Genomic DNA, 17,755 nt, shown 5'->3' with positions numbered 1-17,755 from the left:
TAGAACACAGGACTAAAAATATTGTTTTACGTAGTTCAAAATTGTGCTATTTTCTATCTCAAGGCAGGGGTCAGGCATACTGCATTTAATTACAGAATCTCTGAATTTTTCTATAATTTGTTGACTTATTCATATATCCTGCCCTTGGTTCTGAGAATGCTGAAATCAACATTGTTACTTTAAGATTTAGAAATTAATGAAGCAAATGTAACTACCATGTATTTTGAATTTCAGATTTCCTGTTCATTCTTTATTACTGCCTAACCCTAGACAATTGATCAAAAAATTATCTTTATTATCATGGTTCCTATCTATTAAGCAAATAGTAATATGACAAAATATAATTGCATTAATAGAATGATGTAAATGTCAATGAAGTTCTGGTAATGAAATTTTATATAGGTGATGCAGAATATTAATATTTCAGCAGGTTCCTATGCCAATTTCAACAAAACCCCACAAAATCCCTTCTTTAGTTAATTTTAATTAAATACAGAATCTAATGAAAAGGAGAGATATGTGTCTTTTGCACAACCATATAAGGAAAAAATAGATCAATATTAAAAGGGAAACCAATGTATTTTCCATGGTATAAAATACTCCATGTTTGTTGAAGTCTAACTATGGAAGAAAAAATATCACTTGCTTTTGTAACTTGAAAATGAATACACATATGTTAAGACATAAGATATGAATATTTACTTTATTCATTGTTTAAAACCGTTTCTTAATTGATTCTCAACAAATAAAACTACTTAAATGAAGGCAAGCCAATAAAACTCTGTGACTGGGTAAATGTTAGACACCTTTTAAAAAAGTTGTTTCAAACCCTGGAAGAATCTATACAGGCTATTTAATTTTCATCAGACATGAAAATATGGGCAATTTCCTTCAAAGTTAAAACAAATATCACAGGACATCAATTAAAACATTTCTATTTAGATAATTAAATCTAGAGTGGAAATGGGAGACATACCAACAAAACAAAAATGTGGAACCTCATAGCGAATTGAAAATAGCAGTCACTAGAAGTTGGTATTTTAATAATGTATGATAAACATCAAAAACCTAAATTATTTATGTATGCCTGCCCTACATATATTTAGAAAGTGGACTCTGCAACAGGAGAGTTGCAGCAGCTGTGAAGTGCTGGGTGTCCATGACACAACCATGTTATCTCTTACTGCTCCTGTTTCACGTTCTTCTATAGTGAAGTTTTGTAAACTGTATTTCAAATATCCAGATACATTTTAAAGTTGGCAGTAGTAAACATTTGTCTTCAATTACATAATTAAGCTAATAATCACTGAGCGCTGCTTTATGCTGGGAATTCTTTGGAAGTGTTAATTCACATAGTTTTAAAAATAAATATGTGAGGTAGATAATATTATGGTCATCTCCATTTTAAAGATAACGACATTAGGCACAGAGAGTCACTTGCTAAGGGTCACAGGAGAGAGCATGATTGGGATTTTAAGCTGGACTGCTTGATTTTAGAGGCTGGGTTCCTAACCACTAAAATTGATGTCATTCTCTTACAGGTAACTAGCAATAATGATATGTTTACCAGAATTTTTTTGTTTGTTTGTTTTTCATTCTATTTTCCCCACACCTAACTGATCCTAATGAGGTGCCACAAAACTTTAGCCCAAGTAGCACTTTCTTAATACAATAGAATAAGAGTAATCTAGCAGTATTTTTAGTATTTTCATTTTATTTTTTGAGACAGAGTCTTGCTCTGTCCCCCCAGGCTGGAGTGCAGTAGCCCTATCAAAGCTCACTGCAGTCTCAACCTCCCAGACTCAAGCCATCCTTACACCTCAGCCTCCTGAGTCACTGGGACTATAGGCATGCACCACCACACCAGGCTTTTTTTTTTTAATGTTTTGTATAGAGGTGGTCTCACTTGTGTTGCCCAGGCTGGTCTTGAACTTCTGGGCTCAAGTGATCCTCCCACTTTAGTCTTCAGAGTAACCAGGATTACAGGCGGGAGCCACCACACTCAACCTTTAGTATTTTTAACACCAGAACTGTCAGAGTGGAGAGACAAAGAAGGAAAAATGTTAGAAGGGATGCAGAGAAGTGGAGAGAGAGGTAGGGTAAAGAGAAGAAAGCATAGGTGGAGATTAAGACAGACTTAAATTTCCACTTAAAATTACTTCCCTTTGGTTAAAGAATAGCCTAATGTTCTTTATTGTGCCCTCTACTAAAGACAATTGTAAAGGGATTTAGGAATAGCATGAGCTTCTCACACATGTGGCTAAAGCAATGGAAAGAAAAAAATTCATGATGTATTCTTTATTCTGCCATTTAAAAATTTTTTTTAATAGAGCCTTATTTATGTACTACAGTGTGGCTTCTTCATATTTCATTTTTATGGCTTTTTTTTTCAGTATAATGTTTTCTTTTGAAATAGTTTCAGATTCACAAGAAGTTGCAAAAGTGGCCCAGGCTATGGTATACACTTCACTCAGCTTTCCCAGTTCCATCATTAATTTTTTGTATATGAAAAAGTGAATGGATCACTTTCATTGTTTCCAAATCTTCTGAAAAGCACAGAAACTAACACTTGTACAGTACCCACACCAATGGCCTGCAAGGTGGCTCTGCTGCAAGACTCTTGATGAAGCTTGGGGAAGACGTCATCAAACTGTGGACTTGAATGCTAAACCTGCTGGCAGCCTGCCCTCTCACAGTATGGTCTTCGTCATGGGTGCCAACAAGACTTGGCATTGTTTAAAAAGAAAAATAGCTCAGCCAATCTTTGTGATGAAGGTTTTGAATGCTTAACCGAATTCAATTAAGACAGGAAAAAGGAATTGCCTTAACATGTGCAGAATAAAAAAATCTTTGTTTTTATTTTTTTCCAAAGAGCTCACTTTTCTCAAATGAGAAAATGAAGTTTAATTTAGTATAAGAAAGATAAATTGTAATAAAGAAAACTTAAAAGGCTTTGTGTCAAGACAGATTATATTCAAAAGCAATATTTGGGTGATGGGTTAAGAGAACAGCTGGCACAACTAAGGCCTGAATGTGCACCCTGAGGTTGAGAAGAAAATGAAGAGCACTTAATCATATGGACGTTGTACATTTTTCAAGACATAAAACCTCTAATGTTGCTTTTCCCAGACCAAGGTTGGTGAAAAAGCTTGGAGTCTGCTTTATTACATTGGGCTTTCTGCCCAGTTTTAATCACCATTAGGGAAATAGGCCTCTGACCAGGATACCATACTTCACTTTCAGGATGGCTAGTGGCAAATAGCAGTGTATTTCCTAAATTACAGCCTGAATTATAAGTATAGTAGAACAACAACAACAAAAAAAAAAAAACTAAGAAAAACAAATCGTGGGGAGGACTACTACAGGTTTGACTAATTCACCACTTTCTGTAAATGGATCTCTTTCTTCAGCATCGGTTTACTGAGATGTTTAATTCCAAAGTAAAGGAAACAATCTTATGTCAGAGGTCAACAGATCTTCTAAGTGACTGCTATCACTTTAAGATGGACAGAACTCTCATTTCCAAAACTAGGATCTACAATCATGTTCTCGAGAAGGCTTTGGCTTAAAATTCATACCCATTTTTAAAGTATTTTCTAAATGTTTATTCTAGAGACATCTTCCTCTATTCTGGATGATAAGGAATTTTTTTTTTTTGAGATGAGAAGTTCCCAGTATAATAAAATATATTCAATCTAAAATTAAAAAAGCATTTTGAGTTGTATTAAAATTGTCTTCTCTGAAAGAGAGAAATGGAAAGCTTTGTCTAATAAACATTCAGCATGTACCGACTGACCTCCCATCAGTTTTTCCTAGAGAAAAGAAATTTACAGTTTTTCTAGAGACCTTCATAGAAGGTTCTGGAATACTGCTACACGGTGACCCAGTGTACTTAAGTACTATAAATATATTAAGTACTATAAATATATTCCATACAAGCTGACATAATTACATAGTGTTAAAAGTCAAATATGCATTAAAATTGGAATATATAGATACAAAGATTGATGCTTATTTAGAATTGATACATTAATAGAACAGAACTGTAGTTCAAATAGGTTGAATTTTTTATTGCCTGTTCTTCAAACAAAAAATGGTTATTTCCTACTCGAACATAATATTGATTTGATCCCTAAGCTGTACTTCACTATTTTATATAATTTCTGATTTTACATTTTATGAGGTTTTCCCTCTCATATGTACCCTTAGATGAAATAGTAATATCTCTGTTAAACATTTATTTCTAAATGTTTTTATTTTTTCAAATACTATGTTTTGCCCTAATATTATAAAGTAATGTAGTTTCAGGATAATTGCATTGAGCAGAGATGAAAGGGAGTATTTGACCTTTCAGTTCAGAGTTGTATACAGTGGCTTAAATAAATAAAAACAAGAAGAGAATTCTATACACAGTTTATATATTTTTACCGTGAATAAAGACACAATCTTACAAATATGCATTTTTAAAAACTGATTAGAAGATGGTTTTACATTCACTGACTTGTGATTTGTGTACATGTATAACACACAGTAGGATGTTACCATTTTCATGTAAACTTCATGATAGGAGCAAATTACTTTAGTGTAACAGATTGTGTTTAAAGATATATAACTATAAATCAATTTTCCAGACTGCAGGATTAAGATAAGAAGTGGAGCTAAACTCATTCCTCTTCATACACATAGAAAATTATTAGGTAGGAAAAAAATGCTTTCACCCAATCAAGAATAATATTAGAGTGAAAACTCATTACTTGCAAAAAGTGAAAAAGATATTTGAAATTATCTCTGGCAGGAAGGAGAAGATAAATCATGACCAAATTGGATTCAGAAATAATATTGTTGAATTGAGAAAAATATATATGCTTTCCTCATGCCTATTTATAGATTTAAGTTGTTTGTATACATGTATGCATGTAGTAACAATCTCCATGTATTTTACTCACTGTGTAGTAAAATAGGATTTTATTTTATTTGCCTGAAAATCACCCATTTCAAGCTTTAAGTAGCACCTGCTTGTCCTAGTATTTGTGATGTAATAAAGTTATACTTTGTTATTTATATGCACAGTTAATTTTTGTAATACATACACATACTCATATATAATATACTTCTCCTCTCTCTTTCTTTCTTATAACAATACTGATCAAAGCAGGAGAATATGGAATATAATGGTCCATACTATTATATTAGAATGTAATGGAATACTATTTGCCAGAAACCAGCATCGACAATCCTTTTTTATAGACTGTGCATTGTTCCTGGGCTGATGGAATAAGCAATAAATAATTATTTAAAAAGTGATATAACTGCCTTTCTATCATGCTGTAACACATAAATTATACAAAGGACTCATAACTTTCACTATCTAAGAAAAAAAATCCAGCTGACAAAACATATGCAGTAAAGTCACTGTCTTTAGGCACTTACCACATTTGGCTCAAATGAATTGCAGTGACTTCCTAAAACTTAGACCAAAGTTAAGTACATTTGCATAGATCAAACCACAAATCAGTTGTAGCCAAAATTGCTTCGGTTCAACAGCTGGCAGTATGCCCATATCTCAAGCTCCCCTTGGGTTAACCACTATAGAGAGCATCTAAGGTAATAAGTACTATTTCTAAAGTTTGCCTCCTCAGATCGGCTCAATGTTAGAAAACCACATGAATCAGGTTTGTGGAATGTGAGTAGAGCATTGTGGGGTAGATCCTTAACTGGTGAAACCACACAGAAATAGACAAAGATTGCATAAGGCAAATAAATACAGTAAGCTAGAAATAATCACATTTTCTCCTAGTGAAACCTTAAGAAGTAATATGTGATAATTTTTTAAAAAATATATGCTGTAAAATACAAGGATACAAATATGCATTTAGTCATTCTTTAATAAGGTGCTATTAAGACAGTGATAAATAATTTTAGTTCTGTTTCCTATGTTCTAATTTTTCATTAGTTACTTCATATCTAAGGTATTTATTAAATATATCACAAACTAGTCTCATAAACACTTTAGAGAGCTCTATTAATAATTCCTGTAACTTTTTGCCTGGTAGGCCAAAACTGTAAGAGTAGACAACTACCCATCTCTGTTTTATCTTTATCTGTTTCTATATCCCTAAGTATAAAATTTTAAATTAAAATTTAGACACTTGGGGGTGACAAATCACAACATAAAATTGTACAGATCTCTTAATGAAAACATACGTGATAAAAGCAAAACTTTTAAATATATATGCTGTTATACCTCCTTCTACCTCCTAGGTCTTGCTGTAGACTTTTTACCCTCAAGACCTTAACTCTTTAACAAATGGATTTTCATTATTTAGTTAATCTATATTAAAATACTAAGAAGAATGAAGGAAAGCAACATTTCTACTCATAAGTAAAATCCTCTAAAAGTCACTGAGTAGAAAGGCACAGACCACTTTTTTACCACTTATGTTCTCACCAAAGTATAAATATTTGCCCCCAATAACCTGACAATCACTGTAAAACGTGGGATTTATGGATGAACAAACTTGGTTCCAGGAATGCCAGTAGGTACTTGAGACAGACCAGACCAAAATACAGCACAACACTAAGCAGGAAGTGCAGTAATAGTTGATGTGGGGAGGACAATTTGTGACATACTTTTAAGAAGGGTATGAAGTCACCAAGGAGTAGCATCCTGGTCCTGGAGCTCAGACTGCAATCGTAGCCATCAAAGATGTTGGTCTGATGTTGAAAGAATCAGAAGAATGTAAAAACAATAAATATATACATAACAGCAATCAGAAATCTCTGTACTTTGTTTGAAAATTGCTAATCCACTTATGTTCGTTCCTATAAAACAGCCTTGACTAGAAGATCTCTAAACTTCCTTCTAATTCATTGCTAGCATTATATTAAATAGGATAACGCTTTTGTACCAACTCACAGTTGACTGTTCTTGGATATAAAACAATGACTAAGCAATTTCAGTGACAACAATAATTTTTTTTTTTTGAGTAGTTCTAACTACTCATCTCTGTGTTACACAATCCTGTTTTTTTTTTTTTTCTCCTCCCTCAAGGTTTAAGGGGGCAAATGGTCTTTGGTCATTAGTACTTAACTTCTCTTTCTTTCATTCACAAAGAGGTATTTCAACACTCAAGCCTTTGTCAGTACTTTGATGAATTGTGCTCTTAAATCTTCTGAAAACAAAAAGCAGACTGCAAGCTCTCACTTTTCCTGAGATTCACCTGGCCATGAGCTTTTTAAGTATCACTTCACAACTCCAACATAACCCAGGGCTGGCTATACCCTTCAGAACTCTGGTGGAAATGAAGCAGGAAGCCAAGTACCTTGGCCTTCAACAGCTTTCTGACTCTAGTTTTCAGCTTGGTGTTTATATACCTTCAACAATCCTAAGGGACCCATTTTCTCCTTAATAAACCTAGTCACCAACTTAAATCCTTGGCTAACGGCCCAGACACACACTTGCTCTGAAGGCCATCAGTAACAATATCCCAGAGGGGCTCCAAATGAAAATTAAAAATCTATAGCTTCTATGTGAGATGATAGATATGTTAATCTGTTTCACTATTGTAATCATCTTTTATTTTTATGTATAGCATAGCATCATGTTGTAAACCTCATATGTACAAAATAAAATTGATTGTTTAAAAAATCAGTAGTTATATGATATGTAATTGTCAGCTGTTCATAACATATCTAGCATATTAACCCTTATGGAAAATCACTGTGATGAAGTGGTGGTGAAGAGAATAGCAAAATTGGCTGTGAAACTCCTTTTAACCATAAAACTTGATTTATTTATCTTTTCAACACGGCAGCAAAAGTACAGTATCTCATTTTCATGTCCTTATGTTAGGACTTTTTAAAGCTAGAAATTCCTACTAATAGAGACCAGGTTTATATATATTTGATCTTATCATTAAAATTTCTCCTTATTTGGCATTTTAAAACCTAATTTAACCTTTCATTCTCAAAGAAATACATTTTTAAGGTAATAACATATATCAAATAAGAGAAAATAAATATAAATAAAGTATTTGTAGAACATGTTCCCTCCTTTTTATTCTTTTATTAAGGGGAGGGTCGGGAACATGAGAAAAATCATTTAAGTACTAGGTTAAAAAGCTCCCACTGTTCTTAAAAACTTTTAGTAAATTAATTTTGAAATAATAGCTTTCTTTACCAAATTTACCTACAATTTTAGAACAGTTAATGGTCAAAACCCATTTAATATTCCTCCCTTACCATAGCAGCACCTACTTTTGTTTAACAAGTCAATAACTAAATGCATGTCAGGCACCATGCTAGGCACTGGGGATATCATGGTGACCAAAACCAGTCGGTTTGGGAACCCAGTTCCCATTCTCAAAAGGCTTACAGTCTAGTAGAGAAGACAGGTATTAATAGGTTTAACATAATTAAAACCTGAAGTGAGTATTCTGAGGCAAAGGAACCTGAAGGAGTTTGAATAAGGATTCCCTTCCTGTGTAGGATGAGTCAGAATTAACCAGAAAGAGGGAGAGTGGGTGAGAATGTGAACTAGAAGAAAATGCATGTTGCCTTAGAAAAGAGAAACATGGTGTATTTGAGGTAAAATGTGGCAATGTGGAGAATGGTATAAGTGAGACTAGGAAAATAAGCAAGAGTCATACCATGCAGAACCATGTCAGTTATGGAAAGATTTGTCTTTGTACCAGAAGACAAATGGGAAGCTACTAAAGACCTTTCAACAGGGACATGAATACTGATAAGTTTGTATTTTTCCAAAATTAGTCTACTCCAACATGGAGAACAAGTTGAAGGGCATGTTCAGGAGATACGAGAAAAACAGTAAGTCATTGTCAAAAGCAAGACTGTGTTTGTGTTCATTAGAGAAGATGAATGGGGAAAGATGACATGCAAGTGGTTTTTGCCCTCAAGAAGGTGTTCCCTTTCAGTATTTACTTTTGGAATCCAGATATATTAATGCAGAGAAGCTGGACTTGGGAGTTAGTATAGCCAAACCAAGCGCCCCAGATGACCTCAGAATTGAAAGCACACGGTGCAAGGGAGCTATGATGGAGACAGAACAACCAGGGGCAGTGGCTGCTAATGGGGGTGAGGTTGAGAAACTTTTGATGACAAAGACCGGACATCTTTCTGATGAGATTTTACCCTTACCCAATGCAGTTCAGTGACATCACTTATTTTACAGGGGAAAAATACAGGAAAAAGTAGAAAAAATATTTAATTATATATAATTATACATACATAAAAATATATATGTAATATATATGAGATATATATATATTTTACTTAATTTCCTAAGTAAGGCAGAAGAGAAGTCCTTGAGGGGGGAGATGTATGTGTAATTACAGCATAGCACAAACTCAAACTGCTAAAGAAGACACGTTAATAATATGCTTGGCTAGATAAATACACAAGATCCCTTGCCATATGTAAAACCATTTCTTTCCCACTTTTAAAACAGTGCCAAGGGGCACTGTGCATGTACATGACAAGCTGTTTCTAATGATCATCTCCTGCACAACATTTGCCTTGCCCAAAGCACTGTTTGGATTTTCACTTCTTTCAATTACAAGGGTTTAAATTCAAACATGCTATACTAATTTTGAACATTGAAGATTTACTATATTAAACAAATATGGATGACTAAGTTCTGAAAGCAAACATATGTGTTTGATGCAGCAAACCATAATAAAACTGGTAGGTGGGCTGTTGAGAATGTAGACCTACAGAACAGAAACAAGTAGTTCTTGAGTATTTATTGTGAGCCACGCACTCTCACATTTACTATTTCACTTAACAGTCAATACTGGCCAGTGTGACAAGAATTATAACTTCAGTTTTGTAGGTTGATAAAATGGAGGTGCATCAAGTTGAAATAATTCTCTTAGAGAAACATAACTAGTAAGTGGCAATGCTAGAACTCAAATCCTAGTGTGTGTGGTTGAAAGACAAATTATTTTTATAACACCTAGCCTGCAAGAATGAACTACACTTGCTTAGATAATTCTTAGCCTGAGTAGGAACCAAGGCACTGACATTCCTATGGGTGTATGGAGGGATGTGTGTATGAGAGACAAAGACAGAAAGGAAGAGACGTTGACTGGCTGTGAAGGGAGGCTGCAGCAGGTGCAGAGGGAGAGTAAGAAAGGATAAAGGATGGAATGAGCATATCATTGCTTCTCTTCCTAACAAGATGGAGATGGAAAGAAGATAGAGCACATTAATCATTAACCAAAAAAAGTGGATTATGCATATACTTACTTGAGTATGGCACCCCAAAATGAAATTTTTGTGTTTTTAAAAAACAAAATACAAAAAAAAAGTTATATCAGAAATGTTTTAGAGAACTAAGCATATTTTGGCCCAGAGAAGAAGACTCACTGGAGGGCATGGAATCTGTCTTCGCAACCAGGAACAAACATCTTATGGAAGATAATGGAACATATTATATCTAGTTTAAGGGAAGAACTTACACAAATGAGTGAAAACTGCAGGACAAGCTATGGCCTGAGACTAAGAAGTTCCATCTAGCAATGAGAAAATGGGGTAAGCTGACTCAAGAGATAATGAGTTTCCTAATGGAGGAATTCAAATAAGGCCCAAATAAGCTCAGGTCATAAATCTGTTTAAAGAGGATTCACGCATTTACAATTGAACAAGATGATTCCCCAAATCTCTTCTAACTCTCTGGTTCTTATTAATAAGATTTCATGACCTGGTTCAATTTCTGGCTCAGCCATAAACTTACAGTGTGGTCCTGATATATCATCTTGAATGTTATCCTGGAAGCTGGAAGTTAAGAGTCACAGAGAAATGTTCCCACATGTTGGTGGCCCCAGGCACTGGAGCAGTCCCATCAACATTACTTGGTTGCCCTGTGCCTCTGCCTCCTGCTTCCTCACCTACTAAGGGTAATATATATCCAGATCAAAGATATCCATATGGTTAAATTAGATGCAGTCTATAACACTCTTTCCAAAGGTACCATATCATTATCTGTTGGTGCAGTTTGCAAAAATATAAGAATCATGACTCATGTTGCTGAGTGTTGAAGTGACAAACTCTTGATAAACTGAATGTAAGGCTTTGTGTGCTTAAAGAAACACTAAACTGAAAAAATCCTCCATGAGACTTTTTAGTTTTCTAAAAACTGAAATTAGCCTACTTGGAGAGATGCGAAAAAATTAATGATCAGATAAAACTGGCCCAAATTTTAGAATAATTCTATTGAGAATGGACTAGTCAACTACCGAGATGAAAGTTGAATTTTTCAAGAATCAAGTGCCACCCCACCATGGGAAAATACAATGAAAAAAGCAAAAATCTCATTCTCAAATTAGGGCTGAGGGACTGAGCAGGCTTAGGTAAGACATGCATGCAAATAACATGACATAAAATGTGATCTCTGTCATAAGGTAAGTATAAACCAGTTGCTGCAGCCAATTCTTAATTATTTTATGTAATAACTTCTTGTAGCACTTCATATGAGCTAGGCATTGTTCCAAGTGCTTTATATTTAATATAATCCTCATACCAACCTACGAGACAGGTACCATTATTGTCCCTATTTTGCAAATGCAGCAACTGAGGCAAAGGGATGTTAAGAAACTGCACATGGTCTTACAGCTAGTAAGTGGTAGAGAAGAGAGATTGAGCCCTGGTGATCTGTCGCAGAGTCCATGCTCTTATTCTCTTCATTTTCTTGCCTCTTCAATCTAGACAAGAAAGAGTAAACAATTCCTACTCCAAGGAGAAATGCCAAGAAATAAAATACTTTAGGAATAATGCATATATGAGATTTTACCTGGTAGAACAGAATCAAAATGGTAATACAGAGAAAGAGTAGCATAACAAAGGGATGATGAGAAGAATGTAAGGGGAAAGAGTATGTGAGAAATGGTGAGATCATTCCAGGCTGGCCAGAGATTCAGGGCCATGATTGGGAGTAGCAGGAAGAGACAAATCTAAAAAAGTATATTTTAAGTAGCGCTCATTGGTATGTTGTTGGAAGCTGAAATTTATATTTTAAGAATTGGGTAGACATCAGAAATGATTAATCAGGAGAGTGATAGGACAGAAGATGGAATTTGGAAAGCATCTTCTGGTGGTATATTATGTAGGACAAAATGACAGGGGTAGAAACTGAACAGAAACACCCCAGGAAAAAGGTCGTTGCAATTAATTTAATAAGGGACAGAAGGCCTGAATAAGTGAGGTGGAAATAAAGTCCAAAAGAAGACACAGCAAAGGTAATAAGTGACACAATTTGTACAAATTAAATGTGGGGGTGAGAGAAAGCTTTTGCTCTGTCAATTAGAGTCTGGGTGGCTGCATGGGTATGAAGTGTTCTCCTTAAAAATAAGGAAAACTCGGCAAGACGGAGAAGGTGTGGAAGAGGTGACAAGTTTTGACTGGGACATACTGAGCTTAATGTAGCAGTGGAACACTCAAGAGAAAATGCCACTGGGCAACTGGAAATGTTAGTAAGGAACATGGCAGAGGGGATAGTGAGGAAAGACAGAAATTCAAGTCTTCAGTCCCTCTCATCCAGTGAGAACCAGGTAGCTCTTCTATTTTGAAAGTGGCGGCCTGGAGCCGTGGCTCATGCGGAGGCAGAGGTGGTGGATCACGAGGTCAGGAGATAGAGACCATCCTGGCTAACACGGTGAAACTCCATCTCTACTAAAAGATACAAAAAATTAGCCGGACGTGGTGGCGGGTACCTGTAGTCCTAGCTACTCGGGAGGCAGAGCTTGCAGTGAGCCGAGATCGCGCCACTGCACTCCAGACTGGGAGAGAGAGCGAGACTCCGTCTCAAAAAAGAACGAACGAACGAACGAACGAACGAACGAACGAACGAACGAAAGAAAAGAAAGAAAGAAAGAAAGAAAGAAAGAGTCAAGAATTCGATCTTCTACTGTTTTCTTAGCTTTCTGCCATGATATTAGACAAACTCCACAATTTGTTTTCAATTCCTCTATTTATGAAACAAATGTATTCCCTATCTTTAAGTGTTTTCATGCAGAAAGAAATATGCAGCATTTAGATCATGGAATCACTCAGACCAAGCTAGCTTAAATCTTTGCTCCACTATCTCTTAATTAAGTTGCCATCCAAAGTTCTACTTTCTTTGTGTGAAAAATGGGTATTATTGCCATCATATGATTATGTAAAGTACTTGGTACCTAGTAGGTCCTTGATAAATGTAGCTATTTATTGGATATTTAATGTGATCCAGCCACTTTATTTGCTTAACCTACAACCCGATAAAGAAGATACTACTATTAGTCCTTTTTACAGATAAGAAAACTAAGTCTTAGAGAGGCAAGTAAACTTCCCAATATCTATTTCCAAATGTCATTTTAGGGAAAAATCAGTCTAGAAAAAGTATTCAGGATGGATTAGAGCTACTTTTATTGAAGGAATGTGGTAAGTGTAGACAGTTATTTGTAGGGAGTCTTTTAATCAAAAGCTAATACTAGAGATTCCATTTTCTTAGGTGATAAATGTAGGCATTAATAGCTGATAAAATCAAATTCTACTCTGTAAGAAACTGAGACAAACCTACAGTTTATGATTCTTTGGACTAAATAATCATTTCTTTAGTAGTGTCTTGGGACTTTAACACAAACCAGCCTGCTAAATGTTTGATCATACTTGAAGTCATAATTCAATGATAGCTTTGGGTCATTTGGTAAGGAAATATTCTTCATAGCCCAGAACAAATTTCAGCATTTCGGATTCTTTGGACTCCTTGTGCAACAGTCTTAACTAAGGTGAAACCTGAGGAAGATCTGGGCCTTGATCTTTTAGAGGCTTGGCTTCACCATCACAGTGCTTTTGGAAAATGAAGCACAGCCCATTGATATATCCATTAAAAAAATTACACCTCTGCACAACTAGAAGAGGCGAAGGGAAATCTCTCAAGAACTAACATGTGTTTTAGACCTAAGGGTGTTTGCTAACCAAATTGTCATTTAAACTGCTATGGAGGCTATAAATTATAGTGTAGTGAACAAATATAAGAAAATGAAAAATAAGTTAAATGCCAAGTGGTTACATCCTAGAATGGAGAAAGTATTATTGTTCTTTGTAATAACTTAGACTATTGAAATGGAAACAATTTTAAAACCCAGGTTTACTTTTCAACATGTTCTCACTCTATATAGTCATGAAATTAACTCAGAATTTTTAGAGAAAGTAGACTAGAAATTTATTTTCCAGTTTTCATGCAATACCATATTTTGTGTGTCCTCCTCTTACAATGATAGAAACTAGAAAAGTTATATGCAATTATTTTGCCTTTTAAAATGTGAAAATATATTTATAGCAAATGATATATTACTCACTCCAATGATAGATTACTCATGCACATTTTTTATTCTATTTTGAATGTGCCTTGACTGATTTAGTTTATTTTTCTTTTACTTATTTTTAAGACAAAAGTATTTCCGGAACTATGTCATTTATATTATTTTCCTAAAGAAAATAAAATAATCTCTCAGGCAATTTTTTTTAAAACCTTAGTCCTAACCATAAAAATCTAATTATAAAAGGAAAGGGACTGGATTAAATCTTCCCTAAGTCTCCTTCCAGCTCTATGATTTTATTAATCCATGACCTTTGGAAAAAACTAAAATGCCCAACACCGGGGGAATGGTCATAGTCTATTCCTATAATACGATGCATGCAGCATTGAAAAGAAAGCTTATTATATTACATGAGAAGGGTGGGATACAGAATGGTATATATTTACACACACAATTATAATTATCTGAATGTGTGAGTATACCTATATACACATACACATATACATACACAGCAGTATAATTACACCAACAATAAAAAGAACACTTTTTAAGAAAGATGTTACGAGATGATTTCAGTTTTGAGGGAATACAGGCAATTTTAATTAATGTCATTGTATTTTCAAAACTATATTAGTTGTCTTTAATGACCTTATAATATAACTAGGTATTTTTAAAATCCATTCTTTGTAACCTTTAGTAGAAGTTGATTTTTTTTCTAACCTAAGCAATTTTATTATTAATATGTTACTGATAAATACAGTATAATTAATTGAATGCTGGACTGGAATCAGCCAATCATGTACAGTTTAATATCTGTAGAGTAATATCACTGTTTTCCAGCTTCATTCTTTCAGGAAAACAGAAACAATGTCACCTTCAAGCGTCCTCAAACTCTCCCACACCAAACAGCAAATATTGCCTAATAATGTTACAAAAATGGGCCTGACTGCAATATGTATTCTTCATTAAGTAGTATAATTTGAATAAATCTAAATTATTTCATTGACATTACTTTAATCACATGTAGAGATTTTTATCAAACTAATTCAAGAGTTGGAAATAGATGGTTGTGAGTTCCTAATATAATCGATATTGTTTTCAAAGTACCTGTGCTAATTCCTCCAAAAAAAAGACTAACATTGAAACTATGTCCACAAGGACAAGCTAATTTTTCTTTATACTAACATATAATCATCTATTTTAGTGAACCATTTCAATCATTCAAAGCATTTGGGATGGCATAGAGCACAGTCTGAAATTTTGGACTTGTTACGGCAAACAGATCTGTTCATGAAGAAAAATAATACAGTAATACAGCTAATTTTCCCCAGTCATCCATTAGTCATTCCTAAACTCTGTGATCTGAACACCTACAACATTTGTCATGTTTATAATTAGATGTCTCAGAATGAGGGAGATGTCTGTATGTCAAAAACTATATAAACCACTCTAAATCTAGCGACTGAGAGCTAGTTTAAAAGGCAATCCCTACACCAACAATTTCCCTTACTTTGCTGAATCTACAGTCTCTAATTTGACTCAGGCAAATAATAGTATTTTACCAACATTCAAACTTTCAACAAAGAGGCATCTACAAAGATAAAAAAGAAAATGGGACTAGACAACTACCATAGATTATTTCAATGATTTCTTTTAGAAACAGTTAAAATGTTATAACTCAGGTTTTACCCTTTTATCCTGGGCAATTTAGGTTAGATTCCAGTTTCCTCATATGTGAAATATGGGCAGTGAATTTCAGTGCATACATTTTTATGATTTCTCTTTGTAAATGTATTATGATTATATCTCATTGGTATATATAAGAATTATAATTACTAACTAACAAGCATGCCTTGATTTCAACTTTTACAAATTCACAAGGAAAGAATATGTTGAAAGCTGCTTCCTCCCCAGAGAGAGAGACCAAAAAAAGAAGAAAAACATTCTCAGGCCTCTAGCGGCAGAAGTCAGACCTTACCTAAAAGCAGACCAGAAAGCACTGCAGGGACACTTCTCCAAAGGAACACTTTCGTGAGACAAGTTAAGAAATGGTAAGAAGTTGACTTTTATAGTTTTGTATGAAATAAAACAAATTAGAAATAGCATGAGTTATCAGAACAAATTTTAAAAGACCATATTATTAATTAAAGAACAAATATGAGGTGGTTAGAGCAAGCTTATAATTGTAGAATGATACTATAAGGACTCAGTATAGAAACAATTTTTGCCATTTTTTCCTCCATCTCTTCCTGCCTTTTCTCATCTCAACATTTAACAAATAACCACATGAGATAGATTCTGAGGATCCATAAATAAAAGACACACTCATGTCTTCAAGTTGTTCATGCATATGCGTGTGCACGTATTTGTGTGTACGTGTGTGTGTGTGTACATTTGCTGGGAGTTGACAGAAGAGCAGGCATACAAACAGATAATTACACAAAAATCCCTTTTCATTTAAAGAGGTTGGGCTCCCAAAAGCCACTATTATAAGATTATTTACAACTGAAAATCTTAAAACTAAGTGGAGAACATTATAATTTAAATGATGTCTTTGCAATATATTTATTTACTAAACCCAAGCAATCAAAAACATAACTCTAACCAAATACTAAATCAATTATATCCTATGCATCTTAAACTAGTCATAATTAGATTAGTTTAATAGCTAATTACTGCTACCATAATAGCAATAATTGGTAAAAGATTTGTGGAAGAGAACATCCAAAGTAAAAGCATGGCGTGGTCTTCTAATTGGTCAATGCTTTTCAGTTGCATGACTAGAGACTTGACTTTTTTTTTTTTGTCTCTTGGATCCCAGCTCCTAGGATCTATTGAGCTCTCAGAGATACAAAGTAGTGTGCATGCCTGAAAAGGTTTGTGGTTGCCTATAAATAACCTAATTGGAATAACTAAGTATTTTTCAAACCTCTGGTCCAATATTTTTAGGTCCATGGCATTAAGTCTTCTTGTGATAAATCCATGACAAAGTCACTGTCCTTTTTACACATGGCTCAGTTTTCAAGGATACCACTGGAGTGCAGTTCTGAAACCTGTTTTTACCTCCTTTATTTTTCCTGATCTTGCCCAATAAGGCCTAATTGAAAAGTCCAACCATCTGCCATCCATTTTATTTCTCTTTTTCATATTCAAACACCAATTTCCCCTTTTCTCCCAACATTTATTCTCAAAAAGAAAACTGGAACAAAATGTTTCATAGTTGTCAAAAATTGAATTGAAATAACACTAATATATTTTACCAGATTTTTTTATAAAGCAGCTCAAGGTAGGAGAGGAATTAAAATACAGTTTTGATACATGTGATGACTCATAAAATAAGCATGAGGTACTACTGAGACCCTTAGACGCTAAAGGCACCTAAACCAGAGAGTAAAGGCCTGGGAAAGTTTTCTGCCAGACTATATCTGGATTAAATTTCA

At 34.4% G+C, this 17,755-nt stretch overlaps 1 protein-coding gene across 20 annotated transcripts in view; it reads right to left on the bottom strand.

Annotated features, from left to right (window-relative positions):
• The window catches only part of MAP2 (microtubule associated protein 2), a 315,941-nt gene that overhangs the window by 260,096 nt on the left and 38,090 nt on the right, over positions 1-17,755 (bottom strand). For 4 of the 20 annotated variants that reach the window (XM_077957477.1, XM_077957491.1, XM_077957479.1 and 1 more), the window contains exon 2: positions 6,631-6,714. The exons of the other annotated variants lie outside the window; for them this stretch is intronic. The gene's annotated coding sequence lies outside the window, so the exon portion shown is untranslated. The remainder of the gene's footprint in view (positions 1-6,630; positions 6,715-17,755) is intronic. 20 annotated transcript variants of the gene reach the window in all.

Source organism: Macaca mulatta, chromosome 12 (assembly GCF_049350105.2).
Source record: "Macaca mulatta isolate MMU2019108-1 chromosome 12, T2T-MMU8v2.0, whole genome shotgun sequence".
Classification (NCBI taxonomy): Eukaryota; Metazoa; Chordata; class Mammalia; order Primates; family Cercopithecidae; genus Macaca; species Macaca mulatta.
This window is presented reverse-complemented; position numbering and strand designations above follow the sequence as displayed.